The sequence below is a fragment of the Geotrypetes seraphini genome, chromosome 6 (assembly GCF_902459505.1).
Source record: "Geotrypetes seraphini chromosome 6, aGeoSer1.1, whole genome shotgun sequence".
NCBI lineage: Eukaryota > Metazoa > Chordata > Amphibia > Gymnophiona > Dermophiidae > Geotrypetes > Geotrypetes seraphini.
Genome location: NC_047089.1, coordinates 85,112,888 through 85,127,559, shown reverse-complemented (window position 1 = coordinate 85,127,559; position 14,672 = coordinate 85,112,888).

Below are 14,672 nucleotides of genomic sequence, written 5' to 3'. Positions count from 1 at the left end.
TTCAGTTGTGATGATGTGACGTGGGTATATTGTATGTACCGTATTTTCACGCAGATAACGCGCACCCATGTAAAACGCGCACACGGGTATAGCGCGCAGAAACCACGATTTTATGTACAAAAACTTTTGTATACCGCGCTCACGGGTATACCGCGCATGCTGCCCGACTGTCCTTTCGCCCGCCCCGACTCTCCTCTGGCCACCCCGACTCTCCTTTCGCCCTCCCCGACTCTCCGTGCGCTGTCCCAACTTTCCGTTCACCCTCCCTGACTTTCCGTGCACTGCCCCGACTCTCCGTGCGCTGTCCCGACTCTCCGTTCACCCTCCCTGACTTTCCGTGCACTGCCCCGCCTCTTGGGTCGGGTTGGGCCCATGTGCCTCAGGCCGCGCCCCCAGGTGGGACCTAAGGCTCCAGGGCCTATTCTGATTGGCCCACGCGCCTTAGGCCCCACCAGTAGGCGGAGCTTTGGGACGGATGGGCCAATCCGGCCTCTTTCCGTCGTTGGCTGCCTGCCGGACAGGCGGGTTTGGCTCCCGTCTGTCCGGCCAACTACCAAAGGTACGGGGAAGGGGGGTGGGGGTGTCGGGGGGGTCGGCCAGGGGGGTCGCGGGTCGGCTGGGGGGGCGGTCGGAGGTTCTTGGGGGGGGCGGTCGTTGGAGGGGGGGGGGTTTGCGTCGAGGGCAGGAGGGCCTGGGATCCCTCCTGCCCGTAATGTAGTGCGGGGTGGGGGTAGGGGGTCGCCGTGGCCAGGAGGGTTTGGGCTCCCTCCTGGCCCGATATTGTCGGGGAGTTGGGGAGTCGGCCGGGCAAGAGGGCTTGGGCTCCCTCTTGCTCCGATCGTGGATGCGGATGCGGGTGGGAGCGCGTGCGAGCGGTCGTTCGGGGTGGGGGTGTGAGCGGTCCTGCTGGGGGGGGTGAATCGGGCGTCGGGCGGGGTGGGAACTATGTAAAAAAAATTTTGTATACCGCGCTCACGCGTATAACGCGCGAGGGGTATGCGCGGTAGGTAAAAACGCATATAACGCGCGCATTATATGCGTGAAAATACGGTACTTGTATTGCAAGACTTTGCTCGTTTAGAATAGTCACTACAGTCTTGCAGTGTCAGAGAGAGAAGAACCGTCGGCTCACTTGTGATGTGTGTATACTGTACTAGTGTTTAAGCCCGTTACATTAACGGGTGCTAGAATATATACCTGTCTGTCTTTCTTTATTTATGTCTCTCTCCCTGCTCCTGTCTCTTTCTTCCTTTCTTTCTGTCTCTGTCCCTCCTGCTATTTTTCTCTCTCTCTCCCTGGCACCCTTTGTCTGACTGTCTTTCTTTCTGTCTGTCTCCCCCCACCCCACTTTCCTTTGCAGAAGCAGCAGTGATATTTCCCTTCCCCTCCAGGTCCCTGTGAAGTAGTAGCAGCATTTTCCCCCACCCCCCATTCCCTTCTCTTCCCCCACCACTTTCCTTTGCAGAAGCAGCAGTGATATTTTCCTTCCCCTCCAGATCCCTGTGAAGTAGTAGCAGCATTTTCCCCCACCCCCCTTTCCCTTCTCTCCCCCCCCCACTTTCCTTTGCAGAAGCAGCAGTGATATTTCCTTTCCCTTCCAGGTCCCTGTGAAGTAGTAGCAGCATTTTCCCCCACCCCCCATTCCCTTCTCTCCCCCCCCCACCACTTTCCTTTGCAGAAGCAGCAGTGATATTTTCCTTCCCCTCCAGATCCCTGTGAAGTAGTAGCAGCATTTTATCCCATCCACCCCCCATTCCCTTCTCTCCCCCCCACTTTCCTTTGCAGAAGCAGCAGTGATATTTCCCTTCCCCTCCAGGTCCCTGTGAAGTAGTAGCAGCATTTTCCCCCACCCACCTTCTCTCCCTTCTCTCTCCCCCCCCCTCCACTTTCCTTTGCAGATACAGCAGCGGTATTTCCCTTCCCCTCCAGGTCCCTTCTGAAGCAGTAGCAGCATTTTCCCCCACCCCCCATTCCCTTCTCTTACCGTGAGTTGCCCTGCTCTGTTCGGCCCCTCCTCCTTCCCTTACCACGGGCTGGCCTGCTGTGACTGAAGTTTTTTTTTCCGGCGGCTTTTCCCGTGGTGGCTGATCCTCCCCTCCTCCTTCCCTTCCCGCGGGCTGGCCCGCTGCGACTGAAGTTTTTTTTTCGGCGGCTTTTCCTGTGGTGGCTGATCCTCCTGTAAAGAGCAGCCTGCTATGTTATCCGGCTTTAGCGAACCTCGCAGGCCGCTCTCCAACTCGGTAGCACGTTCCCTCAGACGCGATCCCGTGCGTCAGAGGGAACGTGCTACCGAGTTTGGAGAGCGGCCTGCGAGGTTCGCTAAAGCCGGACACCATCGCAGGCTGCTCTTTACAGGAGGATCAGCAGCAGCAGCGGCGGCGGCAGCAGCGAGTTAGGGCGGGAAATGTGTTCCTTGCTGAGGACGCGGGCAGGGAGAGAGCTTGCCTGGCTTCCATGGTGAGTGAGGGCGGGAGGAGGGGAGTGGCTGGGGACCCGCGCATGCGCACTCCTGCAAAGCCACAGACCTACATCTCACGGAACAGGGATTACAGATCACGCAGGTCTGAGTGCACATGCGCGGCTAGCGTATTATTATTTTAGATGTGCTTGTAGTGCAAGACATTGCTTTTATATCAAGTTAAAATTTAATCAAATGTTTTGCTTGTCTTGCAAAACACTTGCAAACCGAGTTACTTGCAATCCAATGTTTTGTTGTACTGGGCTTGACAGACCTTTGGTCAGAGCCCTTATAGCACTTCTCTGTTTACTTTGAAAATTTATTTCTTTGTTGTAAAACAGCATGTCTTAACTAAATTGCTATAATTCCCCTTGTTACCTTCATATGCTAGTTTTGGGATTAATTTAAGAAGACTGAAACTTCTCTAATTTGCTGAAATGAAAGAAAGCATCTTCGGAGACAGTATAATGTTTATTTAAACATTCGTGATATCTTTAAGATACATGGCCTAGCTCTTTATGTGTTCACTTGCCATTAATTATTTTTATATCAATCTGCTAGACAATGTGTGTGCCTTCTAGCAATAGCAAAGAAGCTTATTGCACAACTGGGAAAGGAAAATTAATCTGAGACATTCTTTTTTATTATTTATTTATTTTGCTGTTTTCTCAAAAACAACTATGGGCTCCCAACAGGTAAGTCTATGACATTAACTGTTTTTGAGCAATTATGTCACAAAACTGCTGAGGAACAAAGAACAGAAAGCATGAAGGCAGATAAGAAACTTACGACTTGACTTCCTGTTGCAAAATCATAGGATGCACTTGTTTTGGGCTCCATCTTCAGTTCCTTGTATAAAATGATCATCTCTACTGTTCCCAAGTTTTCACATTAGTTATGTTTTGTTTGTTTCTTGCCCATGTCTTGAAGGTACAAATTATACTCTTTATGAACTTTGTCAGGCTTGGATGTTGTTTCTGTTTATCAAACTTGCGGAAAGCTGAATTTTTGAAAATGGCATTGCATACATTTTAAAACTAGTTTACCCTCAGAAAGTTATTTTGACAATTTCCCCCTAAGGAAGAAAAATAAATGGACTTGTAATAGTATGGTTATAGCTACAGGGCACAGAGCCTTCACAGATATGGTCAGCAGGAAGGGTAAATCAAATTAAAATTCTTTATTATCAAATAAAATGTTCCAACAGTCTATTTTTGTTACCGATCTGGTGATCAAACATAATCAGTGAAGAAGAGCAAAGAAGGGCAAACTCTGCACAAAGTCAATTGGCCAAAAATGAGCATAGAACTGGACTTAACTTGTGGGTTTGATTAATTATTCCTAGGCCTAAAGACAGAGGATTTTCTTGATCACTATGCAATTTTTCCTTTAGCCCAAGGAAGAATATTATCCTTGTCATAGTCCATAGCACCACATTTTAATTTTTCTATCTTTGGTTTTATTTTTTTTTTAACGTCTTTCCTAAAAGTATCTAACTTCCTCTCAACATCTGTAATGACAGTCTAAGTTGTTATCTTCCTTCTTAAGATATTCAATTTTCACATCTAAATCTATTTTAAAACTTTTGTTTTTCTTTTTGGAGGGCTTGTTTGAAGTGTGTTCCATGTGAGCTACCTATTAAAGTTTTTGCCAGCTTGGATACCTTGGTCATCTCTGCTCATTTTTGGCTGATCAAATGTAGTCAACCATCAAATGGAATGGGCAGTGGTCTTCCTCATAAGACATATGGAGACAGACCTAAATATCTCACTATGCATTTTTTAGAGGAAAGGCAAGAGAGGGGTGATATGACAGAGATGTTTAAATACCTATATGACATAAATGTGCATGAGTCGAGTCTCTTTCATTTGAAAGGAAGCTCCGAAATGAGAGAGCATAGGATGAAATTAAAAGGTGATTGGTTCAGGAGTAACCTTAAAAAAAACACTTTTTTTTACTGAAAGTGTAGATGCATTGAATAGGCTCCTGGTAAAGGTGGTGGAGACATACTATGGGCTCCTTTTATTAAGGTGCACTAGCGTTTTTAGCACACGCAGGAAATTACCGCACGCTACGCTTTTAGAACTAACGCCAGCTCAATGCTGGCATTAAGGTCTAGCTGTGTGGCAATGTAGCGCGCGCGATAAAGCCCTAACGCGGCTTAGTAAAAGGAGCCCTATGTATGAATTCAAGAAAGTGTGGGACAGGCATATGAGAACTATTAAGGAGAGGAGGAAATAGTGGATGCTGTGAATGGGCAGACTGGATGGGCCATTTGGCCTTTATCTGCCATCATATTTCTATGTTTCAATTTCATATAGCAAAAGGAACTGTACTGTGCGAGATTCCTTGAAGCCCAACTTCAGTTAAAATTGCATGTTCACATCCCGACAATAACCAGCTTCTAGTAGGCGCAATTTCCAGCTTACACACTATAGTCTTCCTACCTTGTCCAGTCTTCAGACACAATAGCCACAGTCTCCTGGGGTACCCTTTATTCCTGCCCTAGGCCTCCCTATCCTCTTTCTATGCTAGGATTTTAACTCTCTCTCTGTCTGGGTCTCCTGGCTAACTATGCCTTACTTAATAAGGCCGTGTAAAATAGTGGGCTTAAAACTAAACTAAACTAAGCCTGACATCATCAGCAAAATGGCAGAGGAATGGCCCAGGCCGCGAAGCAGCTTGTCTAGATTGCTACTGACGCTGCCGGTTTGTTATAAGGTATTTATTTCTGTCTCGCGGTTCGGGTGGGAGGGAGAGATGGGTTGGCTGGGGGAGGGGGAAGCACTGCTGCTGCTGCCAGCGACTAGTGCTTATTTTCGGGGGTAGGGCTTATATTAAGACCTACCCTGAAAATCATGCTAGGGCTTATTTTCGGGGAAACACGGTAGGTTGGCTCAATGAAAAACTTCTGGCAGTGGCATATACAGTAGTAGGTTCTAAATACCTTGTGGCCATTTTTTATATTTTCAGATATACCAAGTTGCCCAGTTCCAGACCAGAGGCTTTTTGGCAAGTACTGGCTTTGAACTTGTATCCCAAACCAGGGTGGAATTTTTAATGCTTGATCCAGCTCATTGAAATGAGTGCTACAAGTACCATAAAGCACCAGGATAGGATAGTCAAAAATCCAGGGTGGCCCCAAAATAGCTGAACTGGGTAAATTGTAATTTCTACATTTGTGTACCTCATATATACATCACCTCTGACATTCTGTTCCCACTCCAAATGGTCTAGTTTATAGCAGGAGAATGTTGGGAGTGCAGAGGGACTAGTGTTTCTCTAATCTGTTTTCCCTGTTGCTAGTAAAATAGGACATGCTATGGGAATAAAGTTTATTGATGAAATAAATGATTACATCATAGAACAACTGTTTCAATACTGTCTAAAATTGTATAAGATACCATATACCTCTTAATGGCTAATTATTTTAAAGTCCAGTTATAATGAGGTTCAGTTCAAAATAGAGAGCTGAACAAGGACGATGGGAATCCTCTGGGTTCCCCCTTCGGGTCACGGGGATCCCGTGGAGATGCCCCCTAAGGTCGAGGGGATCCCATGGGGACGTCCATCATGGTCTTGGGGATCCCGTGGGGTGGGAGGCAGCTCGAGCCAAATGGCTCGTCTTCTTTTCCTGCCCTTTTGCGTCTTCTTTTCCTGCCCTTCTGCTCCCAGCACACTACACGTAGCCGACCCGGAAGTCTTCCCCCGACGTCAGAGCTGACGTCGGAGGTAAGGCTTCGGGTCAGCCACGTGGAGCGAGCAGGGCCCGCTGCCCTGTGAAGAAGTGCAGCACTTGGGAGCGGTAAAGTCTTGCGGAAGCCTCGGAGGAAGGGGCAGAAAAGGCAGGGCCCGCTGACCTGTGAAGAAGTGCAGCTCAGTCAGTCGGGAGAAACAGGGCTGTTTTGTGTTGTGTATTGAGAACCCATATCTGGTAAGTGATCATTTAAATGCATTTTGGGGGGGCTTTCCTTTAGGCTTTGTCCTTTCAAAGTTTATTTCACTTTCTCTGGATTTTTGCTTTTCAGCATTTGGGGGAGGGTGGGGGTAGCTTTCTTTAGACTGCCCGTTCCGTATTTTCTGTGTGTGTTTTATTGACTTCTGATCATATGCATCTCATAATGTACAGTTATCTAGTTTTTTAAGGGGAAATCAGCATTTAAGAATTCTTTTTGTTAGTGTGTGTATCAAAGTGCAAGACTATACAAGTGCAGAATGGAAATGAGTCAATTGATGGGTCTGAAGTAATAGATAGAAGGTAAACAAAATACAATGTAAAAGGGAGAATTGGGCATGAGTGTGTCAATGAGAGGGAAAGAGAGATGGGGAATGGAAGAAAGAGGAGAATTTTTGGTCATAGGGACGGAGTGACGTACAGATGATAAGGAAGAAAAAGATGAGAGGGAGAAATATTGTGGTGGAAAGGGTACAGTATGACAGATTGAAAGGGATGCAAGAGGGAGGAATGTTGGACATAGTGGTGAATGGAATGGAGGGAGAAATGTGGCATGGTATTGGAGAAATGTTGGGCATTGGGTTGGTGGGCAAGGGCAAAAGATGCTGCACATGGTCCGGGAGATGCTGGATAAATGCTGGACCATGGTAGGAGGAACCAATGGACAGCAACAGAAGAATTTACAGAAGATGGGAAAGTGGAAAAAAGAAACCGGGACCAACTTGATGGAAAAATAAGTTTCCAGACAACAAAGGTAAAAAATGGAATTTATTGACTAAAATATGTTAGCTTTGGGAAATGTATATAGCAGATGTCTTTGTATTGTGTTCAAAAGAAAAGGAAATGCATTTCTGGTTTTATTTGTACAGTGCTGAAGCACTTACTGACCCTTGCTGTGGCTGATTGCGTTCCCCAAGCACCGCCAGCAGAGGACCTCCTCTAGAGACGGCCAGAACTCCCCCTCCACCAAGCGAAGCAGTCGCTGGCAGCATCCATGAGCCACTGAAGTGCCAGCATCTGTGACTCAGGGACGCTACTGCTGACTGCCAAGCTTGGAAAAAGGGACCCCCGGTCAACTGCAAAGGAAGTCCTCAGCTGACAGCTTGGGGGTTCTCATCAGCTGAGTATTTCTATTTTATATTTACATTAGAGGCTCTGGTAGAAACCCATTTACAAAGTATGTATTCTTCCCAATTAATATTTCCAAATTAATAAAGTATCTTTGCTTATTTGTAAATGAGTCTCCATCAGAGCCTTTAATTAACTATTTCTGAAGTTTATAGGGACGGGCAGGGACGGAGGGGATTCCTCACGGGGACGGGTGGGGACGGAGAGATTCCTCACGGGGACAGGTGGGATTTTGGCAGGGACAGGTGGGATTTCTGTCCCCGTGCAACTCTCTAGTTCAAAAAGTATATATCTCAGCAATATCCTCATTCAATGGCAAATTCATATAAGCTTGAAAAGTTTAATAGACACTTTTCTCTAATATATCTCTATAGTTCATAGTAGCTAATTCATCATTTTCAACTTTTCGACATATCAACTCCTCTTATTTTTCATTACGGGATAAGACCTCAGTGGCTACATCTGTACAAGATCAAGTCTGTTATGTACAGAATTCAAAGCGTAGCTGGCCTCCTCATTGGTCATATCCCTACAAGCCCCTATAATCAAAACCATTTTCTTGGACTTCTAGCGAGATGTTTCTCCCGCTCTGCATCCAGAGTTCTAGGGGTATGTTGGGAGGCATGTTATTAGTGTATTTTGAGTGGGCTTTGAGCTTGCTTAACTTGTATATATTGTGGTGATAATCAAACCTTTTTCAAGAATTTATTTTTGGAGCTAGACCTATTTTTGAAGCATCTAAGTGCCAAAAAGATACCCAAACTGACCAGATGACCACTGGATACATTCAGGTATGGATCCCACCTCCTCACACACCCCAAAAATCTGAATGAAAGTATACATACCTGTCTCTAGAACAGCAGCACTTGGTATAGGAAAGCCTAGTAGAGCATCACATAGGTGTCTTAAGTAACCTGGTGATGAGCTAGTGAGTCATAGAGAGAAGGATCCAGGTTCATAAGCCACTTCACCCACAGCATCTATGGTGTTAAGTATAAGTCCATCAAATTTTCATGTGTGATATATTCGCGTTAGTATATCAAAATCGCATCATTTATTCTGACGTCACCAATGTTCCGATAGGCTGAACAACCTTGGCGTTCGGTTTAAATGCCAGCGCCATCTTGTTCAACATTTCACGACAGCTAAAAGAGCAGCCGATTGTTGAATGGTCAGTACTCCACATAAAAATTAACTTAGAATGTCCTTTTGAAACAATAAATTGTTTTTTAACAAAAGGCTTTGGTTTTATGCAAGGCAGATAACACATGTAGTTAAAATCATGATATATTGTATATTTTGTACTAGGTAATAGGCACTAAATAAACAGTTTGTCTTATCAGCATATTGTAATCCAACAGTTGAGCAGCTAGTGCTTTTTGTAGCTATCTCAATTTTAAATACTATTCCAAAGATTTGTCTAGTAAAACTTTGATATAATGCTTTTATTTCTTCTTCTTCTTTCATTTAAGAGCAAAGAGCCATTTTGAATTCCTACTGGCGAGTTATTAAGCCCTATCATTACCCTTGAAGAAGCCTCACGGTGCGAAACGGACCGGGCCTCCGTCGGGTGCTTATTGATATTTTCTTGGATAAACCAGTTAAAAATCTTGAATATACAATTGCTGGTTTTTCAATGCTCATTGGCTAGAAGAAAGTTGAGATAATGAAAAGTTAATTATAAAAACAATATAAAATTATCACATAAAATTAAAATTATTAATGAATTAAAATTGAAAATTCAAGGGTTTTTGACCTATGATGATACCCAACCCCAATATGATTGTGACTTATTGATTGCATTCTTGGGGTATTTTGAGGTCTTTTATCCCTTGATTTAAATCGCATCATATACACCATTGGTGCTCCATCATATTTGATCAATTTCGAGATGTACATCTGGCACCTTGTATGTAAAGTTTACAGCAGTTCCCTCTAAGGTGCTCCACTATTCTATGAGCAGGTCTGTATGGCCATTCAATTAGAAGGTTGGCCCCTCCTATGTCCAAATTCAGACCATATGGATGTTTTCAATTTGGACTTTTTTGGGGGGTTAAAATGGGGTTTAACTTTGGGCAGTTTGGTGGCCTGGATATCCAAGTAGATGATTTTCAAGGAAAAAAAAAATGGGCATCTAGTGGTTCAGGTTCTTTTCTATGTCTACAAATTTGGGCATTTTGCAGGAAACATCCAAAGTTGGATTTAAACATCCTATCAAAAATGATCCTCTATGTAGGTGATATGAGGTCTTTAAAAAAAAATATATATATATATATTCTGCATATCCTACAATTCTATGTGAGTTACAAATTATTCAGGTACTCAAGCATTATTCCCTAACTGTCCCAGCAGACTCCCACTCTATCTAATGTACCTGAGGCAATGGAGATTAAGTGACTTGCCTAGGGTCATAAGGAGCAGTGCAGGATTTGAACCCACAACCTCAGGGTGCTAAGGCTGTAGCTCTAACCACTGCACCACACATCATCATTAATTGGATAATGCTGCTAATAATCACTGACTAGTCAATAAGTACTGCTACCTCAGGGTTCTGCTGCACGGGGAAATGGCTTTGCATTATCTGTTCCACGAAGAACTCAAGACTTTTTTCTTTCAGAAAAGTTATGACATCTGAAATTCAGTTTGTTTAAGGATGATCTGTAATTTGTTTATTTGTTAACCATTTAAAGCTCTATTTTATAGGGAAGATGTGGTATACAAGAACAATGATTAGATTAGATCTAACACAACACAATGAAATTGCTTTCGGGAGTCTGTTGCATGGGGGGATGGGAGAGATAGAAAGTTGCTGCACAAGGGGATGGGTGAGATGATCGCTGTACAAAAAAAAATATGACATCCCTGAAAATAAGCCCTAGTGTGTTTTTTGGACCCCAAATTAATATAAGACAGTGTTTAATTTTTGGGGAAACACGGTAGTTTAGACAATGGGGTATGCATTGAACAGTAGTGTTTTTAGGGAGGATTTGAATTACTTAAGTTTGGAGTTGGTTCCACCATTGGATCCCCTAATGAAGATGATAGCTTTCCTGTGTTCTTCGAGGTGGATTTTTAGATATAGGCCACAGAAAGTATAATGTGAATATACTGTGGCATTAAGAACATAAGAACATAAGTAGTCGCCTCCGCCGGGGCAGACCAGAGGTCCATCCCGCCCAGCGGTCCGCTCACGCGGCGGCCCATCAGGCATATTGCCTGAGCAGCGGTCCCTGACTAATTTTATACCTACCTCTATACTTATCTTTAAACCTTCCACTGTTCTTATCTGTACCCCTCAATCCCTTTGCCTCCAGGAACCTATCCAGGTCTTCCTTGAAACCCTTTACTGTGCTATTTCCTATCATGGCCTCCGGAAGGGTGTTCCATGTGTCCACCACCCTCTGTGTGAAAAAGAATTTCCTTGCGTTTGTTCTAAACCTGTCCCCCTTCAATTTCATCGAGTGTCCCCTTGTTCTTGTGGTTTCTTTTAAATTGAAAAATCTGTCCTTGTCAACCTTTTCGATGCCCCTCAGGATCTTGAAGGTCTCTATCATATCTCCTCTGAGTCTCCGCTTTTCCAGGGAGAACAGCCCCAGCTTCTTCAGTCTGTCAGTGTATGTAAGGTTTTCCATACCCTTAATCAGTTTAGTTGCTCTTCTCTGGACTCCCTCAAGCATTGCCATGTCCTTTTTGAGGTACGGTGACCAGTACTGTACACAGTATTCCAGATGCGGGCGCACCATAGCCCGGTACAGTGGCAGGATGACTTCCTTCGTTCTGGTCGAGATACCCTTTTTAATGATACCTAACATTTGGTTTGCTTTCCTCGAGGCTGTGGCGCACTGTGCCGACGCCTTCAATGTCGTGTCTACCATCACTCCCAGGTCTCTTTCCAGCTTACTGACCCCTAGCATTGATCCCCCCATTTTGTAAGTGAACATCGGGTTCCTTCTCCCTATATGCATGACCTTGCATTTCCCTACATTGAAGCTCATTTGCCACTTTTTTGCCCATTCTTCCAGTGTCGTAAGATCCCTTTGGAGATCCTCGCAATCTACCGTGGTTTCAACCTTGCTGAATAGTTTGGTGTCATCTGCGAATTTGATGACCTCACATTTTGTTCCCGCCTCCAGGTCGTCAATGAATATGTTAAACAGGAGCGGTCCCAGCACTGACCCTTGAGGAACCCCGCTCGTGACCCCTTGCCAGTCCGAGTAGTGGCCCTTTACACCAACCCTCTGCTTCCTGTCTGCCAGCCAGTTTTTGATCCATCGGTGGACCTCCCCTCGCACCCCGTGATTCCATAGCTTCCTGAGCAACCGCTCATGTGGTACCTTATCGAAGGCTTTCTGGAAGTCTAGGTAAATTATGTCTATGGGTTCACCTTTGTCCACCTGGCTATTTACCCCCTCAAAGAAGTACAACAAGTTTGTGAGGCACGACCTACCCTTGCAGAACCCATGCTGGCTCGACCTTAGCTGTCCATTTTTTTTTATATGATCACAGATGCTGTCCTTAATCAGCGCTGTTCTTAAATAAAATACACAGTTATCCCTGCTGAATTTTTTTGCACTTGAAGCAGTTAAAAGGTTTCCATTTAAATAGCATTTCTACAGACTTAGTCAAGTTGCCAAAAAAAAAAAAAAAGTACATGTTACCAAATACAGTCAAACCTCGGTTTGCGAGTAACACGGTTTGCAAGTGTTTTGCAAGATGAGCAAAACATTTTCGCAAATCTTGACTCGCAAACTGAGCATTGACTCAATTTGCAAGTCACCCTGCCTGCGAACTGGCATCCCCCGCCCGCCCAAACTAAAGGCTTACCCCCATCTGGCACCGGCACGCAGCACCAACCCACAGAAGGTGCCGGTGCCTGAAAATCCTGTCTCTTACCGGACTGGGCCGGACTGGGCCTGGGCGTTTGTGAGGGGGGGGGGGGTGATGCCGGTTCACCGGGGGGGGGGGCGTTTGTGGGCGGGGGACAATGCTGATTTGCGAGAGGGGGAGATGTGGAGGGGCACCAGTGGCCTTGGGGGTGTTTGGGGGGGGGGGTCTTTTGGGGATAGGGTGGGGTGGAGCAGTGCAGTGGCAGGGGGGAGGTGGAACCAATCAAGCGAGTTTCCCTTACTTCCTATGGGGAAACCCGCTTTGATATACGAGTAATTTGGTTTACGAGCATGCTTCTGGAACAAATTATGTTTGCAAACCAAGGTTCCACTGTACATCAATTTGTAAAAAAAAAAACCCCAAAAAACCCCAACAATTTAGAAACAAATATAGTAGGTGATTAAAAGTGTTTGCACTTGGTGTTGAATTATAGCAAAGCAATGCTAGGCTTCTTAAAGTTATTACTCTTAAATAATTAGAATGTTTGACAGCTCCCCATCATGCAGTAACAGCCTAAAGCAGAATAATTAATAGAAATTAGGTTCAGCACACTCTTAGCATGCAGACAAAACCCAGAAGTTTAAGGGCTGAGTCAAACATGTGAAGATCTATTACAAGTTATTACTTGTATATGATTAGACAGATAAGGGAGAACAGAATAGAATCAAAGATGCTAAACAAGATCAGAACAGAGAGAATGAATTAGGAGAGAAAGATCAATAATGCCAAATACTGATGAGCTGTCAAGCATCAGCAAAGAGTTGATTGATCATAAACCTGAACAAATTAAAATATCATTGAACATTCACAGCATTACAATAGCAGTATGTCTATTGCTGTAAAGTCAGATTTGATCTTGAGAAATACATATTTAGAGCCAATCATGTTCAAAATTGGAAATCTAGTTACAGTGGAACCTTGGTTTATGAGCATAATTCGTTCCAGAAGCATGCTTGTAAACCAAATTACTCGTATATCAAAGCGAGTTTCCCTATAGAAAGTAAGGGAAACTCGCTTGATTCGTTCCCCCCCCGAGGCCAGCGGAACTGCTCTACCCTCCCCCCCCCCCCGAGAACCGGCATTGCTCCCCCCGCTCACGAAGGCCCTCCATGTGATCTGCCATCCCCCCGTGTGATCCGCTATCCTCCCTGCGATCCGGAATCCCCCCGCCGCGATCCGACATTCCCCCGTACCCATCTACCCCATCTGGACCCGGCACCAATGCACAGGACGTGCCGGTGCCTGAAGATCTGTCGTCCTTTTTGCTGGGCCTTGAGCATCTGTGCATGCTCAAGGTCTTCAAGTTCCCGCTCTCTCCGAGATTCTCGAGATCTCCGAGAATCTCGGAGAGAGCAGGAACTTGAAGGTCTTGAGCATGCGCAGATGCTCAAGGCCCAGCAAAAAGGACGACAGATCTTCGGGCACCAGCACTGGCATGTCCTGTGCGTTGGTGCGGTGCCAGGTGCCAGATGGGGGATAAGCGATGTGTTCGGGTGGGTGGTTTGGTGGTGGGGGGGGTGATGCGAGCAGGGGGGATGTCGGATCGCGGGGGGGTGTGCCGGATTGCTGGGGGAAGCGCTCATACATCGAGGCAAGCTCGGTTTCCGAGGCGCCGATTTTGCGAATGTTTTGCTCATCTTGCAAAACACTCGCAAACCGGTGCACTTGTAAACCGAGGTACCACTGTATATAGCATGCCTCAAAAAGTGCCAGTGGACAAAAACATATAATATAGAATAAATAATATAGAACAAATTTTTCCCTGTCCCATGTTTTGTCTCTGACCCTGTCCGTGGGACAGGAAAAGAACTCACGGCGACAGGGAAAATTTTGTCCCCATGTCATTCTCTACTTCTGAACTACTAAAATTCTTGGAAGTAAAAATAAGTTAAGCAATATGGTGTATCTGGATTTTCATAAATCACTTGAAAATCTTGGGGAAAGTAAAATGTCTTAGGATTATAGGCAGTATCCTATTGTGGAGTGGTAAGTAAAGTTAAGAAACATGGAATAAAACTGCTTATTCAATAAATATGAAGAATAAATAAATAAATGTGGGACCTTATAATCAAGGGGAGGTAAGCAATAATGTGTGTTTACCTCTGCTTAAAATCTGCAGCTGCAGGGTGCACTCCAGTGCCATGTGCAATTTTAGGTTTGGCACATGCCAACCAGGCACTGGGGGCAAATTTGGGAGCAGAGAATAGATGTGCCCTGTGTCAATCAACATTGGTATGCACTGAT